Consider the following 6,370-nt stretch of genomic DNA (forward strand, 5'->3'; position numbering starts at 1 on the left):
TTTTTGTCATAGTGCGAGAAACATACATGTATTCATGCAGATTCTTCATTATTTAATTTCTTTACATATAATACCGGGGGATAATATTTGGCAACAACAATTGCAAGCAGACACGGACATTTATAGTAAAACAGTGCAAAATGCCGCTTCGAAACTAACAGCCTTTCTAGGCTACCGCCCCTTTGGGCTAATAAATTAAATTAACAGTAAATAAAAAAAAACCTTATGCTGAACTAAAAATAATAACTATAAAATACAAGCAAAATTAATTATTACTGTTAAATACTATTTTAATATTAGAATTAAATGTATAAAACTTTTTAAGGATTCAAAAGTGTTTATCACTATGATGTATTATGAAATACATTTGAAATAAAATTCCTTTACAGAAATTGTGCTATAATACTCATCTATAATTTTAAAAAAGCAACACAATTTACAATTTTAAACAAAACTTTCAAAAATTCGTTTTTAAATATTTTAGTATTTTTTACTTATTTACACCAAAAGCATAAAAATTGCAAGAGAAAATTGCTTGTTTGAAATTTTCTATTAGTTCAAATTTAAAATATTATTTCCTAAAAGAAGTAGTTACAAATTTCCTTACAGCATAGGAAAAGCTAGAAAAATATCTAGCCCTGAAAACATGCAATAGCTTTTAATTATTTGGAACGTTAATTATGCTTGATAAATATGTTAAATTTTTAAAAATCAATCTCAATTTCAAAAATAAAAATATGTAGAAATTCTAATTTGTGAAATGAGGCGCTACAACCAGCTTTTTCTAGACAATTATACACGCTGCAATAGGCAACCAATGTTAAATTTCTGCAAGGCGTCCCTACTCCTCGGAATGTGATGAAGGTGACAGCCGGCAACGCCTCAGACGAGGGAGAAAACCTGTTTGGGTTAGTCTATTTCTTATAAGGTCCATGTGGTTTTGCGAACAATTTTTTTTTTTTTTTTTTTTTAAATAAAGGGAAATACTATAAAATGCTGGAACTAAATTTGTCTTCAAAAATACCACGGAACATAAATTTGCTTTCCTATATGCCATTTTTGGGGCTGTTATTAATTTAGAAATAGACACAGGAAAAATACAGATTTAATTTTATTTCATTGTCTTGTCATAAATGGGAATCTAGATTTACTTATCTCCCGCCTAGTGACCGTAATTATGTATCTAGACAACATATAATACTAATGAATCTTCAGCATGGAAGTCAGTAAGTAGGGAACGTCAGTAAGTAATCTTCGTGAACTTTAAATATGAAAAAGCGAAAGCACATAGATCCAAAACAAAAATTTGTTATATCGTTGATATTGGAATACTTTTTTAGAATGATGTACTTACAAAATCTTCCTCTAGTTTTCTGGCTTGTAAAGTTAGATCAGTTTACAGAGGTATAATTTCATTTTCTAACGTAATATTTTTTTTAAATTTCTAAATGTGTCAGAATTAGTGTTTTACATTTAAATCCTTTTTAAAAGTAAAACGCAAATATTACATAACAACTTAATTTTTTTCAAAATCATGAAATCTAATTTCAGTCACTTTTTTAATTCATGAAAATTTTTTATCCCATTCAATAAATCACGAAATCATTGCGGAAATTTACTTATACTTATCACCTTGCATTAGTATGTAATAATAATTCTGGCTATTCTTCATCAAGCTGTACTTGAAAGACAGACTGTCTAAGAGAACTTCCACAAAATCGAATTAATGATTTTTAACGCTATGCCTATTATTTTTTAATCTTTTTCCGGCTAACGTTTATTGTAGAATAATGCAGTGATAGCTAAAAAAAAAAACTTGGGAATCCATCACCATTTTGACATAGAGTTATAAATCCAGTTTGACGGCCTATCAGGGTGTCTACCGAAAACTTCTTGCGGAAAACAACGCATCGTCATACAAAAGATCCTGGAAAAAGGGAAGCACAGAGAAAATATCGCAGTTGTAAACATCGTGGTATAAAATAAGATCGTCGAAAATAAAGCGGTTAAAAAATATCGCAGTTTTAAAACATCGCCGCCGAAAATATCTTTAAAAAAATGCACCTACTAATCATCGTAGGACGATAACATCGCAAACACGTGTTTTCTGGCTGTAAATGTTTATTTGAAAAGTTCTGCGGTTTATAATGATAATATTGTACATTGCTAATATTTGAAGCAGTATAAATTTATAAGAAACTTTCGTTGAATTACATAAGCACCATTTTATTTTATGACTTCGCCAACGTAAAGCAGGTAAAAAATTCCTTTTTTGAAAATATCTTTAGGATTATTCTTAAGAAGTTATCGACATTCTGTTTGATAGTCTTTGAAGACGTGAGTTTTAGGTTAACTCACGCCATTCACAGAATACTGAAGAAATGAAAATCCGAGACGGCAAGGTCTAGTGAATATACGGAGTGGCGCAAAACATCTTCGCCATACTAAATAACTTTTTGTCTGACACTCATCGAAATGTGGGGCCGAACATTGTCACGATGGAAGACAACACCTCTTAGAGCTTTGCTTCAGTTTCTGCTTTTAAAATTACAGTGTGGGAACAGTATTTTTCCGATTTATTGTCTGATTTAGTGGCAATAAATCACAGTACCCGATTCGTTTGTAGTTCCACCACACACAAAGCATGCTTTTTTGGGATGCAGTTTCCCTCTCAATAGTATTAAAAAGTTTTTAGCTCAAAGGGGCAATTTGCCCAAAAGAACTGTGATTTTAGATTTGGCAATTTGCGTCATCCTCTTTAAAAAGACGTTTCACTTTTCACATTGTTGCCACCAAATGTTTCAGTCCTGCATTATATTTAAAGAAATTAAATAATGAAGAACCTGCATTTATTCTGAACAATCGGCATGTATGTTTCTCGCATTGTGAAAAAACAACGGTACCTAGAGACATTAAATTTTGATTTACGTAGCCCTCCATTCGAATATGGGCATCTGGAAGCCCAAATTTGGAATTTGTTTTATTATCGATTACATGTTTTGTAATTTTTGATTGAAAACTCAACTACTTCAAAGCGAGCAATGGCAACATTGTACGGAAAAAATATTTTTATCTCTAGAGCGCCAGACTCGGTAATTTAACTTAAACACTGTAATAACGCACAGATCTTTCTTCCAAATTTGTTATTTAAATTAAAAATCACGTGAAACCTTACCTCGGCAGGAGTCTCGTAGTCTCCTAAGATAATTTTCTTTGGCAAAACTCGTGTTAGAAACGAAATTGGATATAACCTATGGAGAGAAAAACAATTTTTATGTCAAAAGAAAAGCTGAAGCTAGTAAACATTTCGGAAGCGTATAAAAGCAATATTGTATAAAACTATTCTCGTATACTGGTGTGGAACATTACGTCACTACTGTATTTTCTTTCCTTTCTAGGAAATATTTCAAATTTTATGTCGACTATTTTGGATGTTTAGGTGACTTATTTTAACTAAGGACTTAATGACGGTGAATTAATCAGATTAACGAAAATATTTTGGGTAAGAGATTTCAGTTTACATGATAAAGATATTAAACCATAAAAACTGGTTCTTGAAGAAACACATGGTGATAAATTCATTAACTGCAATCAATTATCCAAGCATTTCCGGTTTTTTAGCCCAGTGGAGCGTTAGCTCAGAAGGGCTATTAATTTCGTTTACGCATTTTGCGTCGATTCGCTGTAAATGTCCGTATCACTTTTCAAAATGTTGTCACGAAATATTATCGCCCTGTGCCATATTTAAAAAAAATAACTAAGGAAGAATCTGCATAAATGTATGTATGTTTCTCGCACTGTGATAAAACAACGGTACCTAGAGCCGTAAAAATTTGAATAACTTAATCCTTCTCCTAATATGGGCATCGGGAAGCCCAAAGTTAGAATTTGTTTTATTATCGGTTTCATATTTTGTAACACTTTAACGAATTTTTAAGAAACTCGATGATTTCAAAGCAAGCAATGGGAACACTGTTCCAAAAAAAAAAAAAAAAAATTATCTCTAGCGCGAGAGAATGTATCGGAAATTCTAAAGATATGCTCTTTTTAAATGTTATGTGATATTTCTGTTGATTTGAGTTTCATGGTTTGAATGCGAAGAACATGATACTTAATAAATAAAGATAAAACACAAAACGTTACAAAAACGCCCCTTTGGGAGTAATATAAAACCTGAAAGCTTTCAGATATTTTTTTTATCTGTTTTATTTATTTATTTATTTGAGAGGCGCTTACTCCATGATCTTTTTTTTTTTTTTTTTTTTTTTTTTTTTTTCTATAATATTATAGTATAGTATCCACTTCTCATCTCCAATAGTGAGTGCAAAAGTTACCATATATAGCACAAATTTTAGAGCAGGTTGGCAGTTTTCTTACTTAAAACAGCCCACCAGCGGCCGAGTCGCTGAACACTGATAGTTCGGTCCGAGGTTCAAATCCCGCGAACGGGCTGGCTGCATGGGTGTTTTCGTGGTTTTCCCCATGTGTAATGTGTATACGAGCCAGTTTCCCTTAGAAAGTCCTCCACAAAGGCATCCCTCCCCCTTAGGCAGATAGCCCTAGTGTGCTTTGCCATAACTAAATACACCACCACCACACCACCTTACTTAAAACAAAAAACATGGTGACGAAACTGAACTTCGGGGTTTTCCGTTCTTAACATTGCGCTAAAAGAAAAATTATAGCACAACGCATGCTAGAATTACGCAATTCACGTTACGTAATTTGTATTCACGTCGCGCAATTACGTTATTTAAACACCCGCTTCAATCAAGGTCACTCTGCATCAGAAGAGGCGAAATAATTATAAAAAAAGGAAACAATTTGATTTGGAAAACCACAGAATTTTCTTGATGATCCTTCATGGTTTCAATAGTTGAAACTGAAATAATTAATTGCGGAGGTTTCCGTTCTTTAAGGTTTGTTTATTAATGGCTTAAAAAGCTCGAGTGTCTTAAAGTTAAATAAAATACAATGTAAAAAAAAATGTTTTTACACAATAAACTTCACCTTAAAATGGATATGATAATTAATCCAATAAAAGAAGAAAAGTAATTATCTTTTTTAATGGGAACAATAGAATATATAATTTTATTTACAGAATTCGGCTACAATTTTAAATTGGGAATAATAAAAGCGTAGAGCGAGCTTGATAATTAAAAACAATGTCTTATACATTTGACAATGCAATTAAACTAATAGATTTCATTATTTAAGAGCCCCATGCTTTTACTCTTCGCGACATAAAGTTGTAGATGGATTCTGAAAATAGCATTATTTAATCTATTATGCCATTAAACTATAAGCTAAATTATTATTTTTAGTGCATTAATTATCATAGCCATTTTAAATAAAACCTTATTGTATGAAAACCTTGTTTTTTAATTGTATTTTATTTTTTGTTTTTTAGTCTTAGTTACAAGTTATCAATGATGAATATTTTATTAAAACCAAGAAATAAATTTTAAGAAAATTGGGAAATAGCGAAAAATAACTGAACGTCATTCAGAGAATGAAGAAAACGTTTTGAATATTTGCTTGAAGTTTCTAAAATTGGATGTAATTACAATGTTACAACAAGCATTTTACTTGAAGCGCATTTTACTTAAAGCTAAAAAAAAAAAAAAAAAAAAACGAATGTCGTTATTAAGTGCGCCAGTATGACAAACTTCGCTCGCCATTAAGTGCTCTAAGATGGCAAACTCAAAAACAATTTTTTGGCGGGAAACGCTTTTTTCTCCCACCTGCCTCAAACTGCAACATATTTAAAAAGTATGCATAAAAATCGTTTTATACAGTTTTTATTTTTTTATCATTCAAGTTTGAAAAAGAGGGCGAAATGTTTATTTTTAATTTGTGAAAATTTCAAAATTTTATATCCGATGCATTTTTAGATGCTAGTGTAAATTCATATACATGAAATAGTCTAAAAATCAAGCAATTTTTAAATTTCGCAAAAAAATTGGAAATTAAATTGCAATTTTTCTTCAAGTTTCAGCAAAAATTTTTTTCATTCTATTCGAAGGTGCAAACAGTAAAATTCCGATGTGCTTAGTTTGTTCGTTAAACGAAGATATGTGCGAAAAATCGTTTAAACATTAAATGAAAAGTATCTAAATCGAATTTTGAAATAACCGCTTCACCACACTGCATTGTCATCGACAAAAAGGGTGTGTAGAAAATTTGAACTGGATAGCTCATCAGAAAGTAGGTTAAAAATCTATGACAAAATTTCACCCATAGTAAAACACCATAAGTGAACTAAATAAAAGCTCATAAAAATAGGAAAAGAAGCTTTACTAGCTGTTTTCCAGAATACTGCATATGCTTTAAGAATACTAGGATTTCTTGGTTTTCCAAGTGTTATATA

Source organism: Stegodyphus dumicola, chromosome 7 (genome assembly GCF_044657685.1).
Source record: "Stegodyphus dumicola isolate Sdum_Otavi_A_Nest chromosome 7, ASM4465768v1".
In the NCBI taxonomy this organism is placed as follows: Eukaryota; Metazoa; Arthropoda; class Arachnida; order Araneae; family Eresidae; genus Stegodyphus; species Stegodyphus dumicola.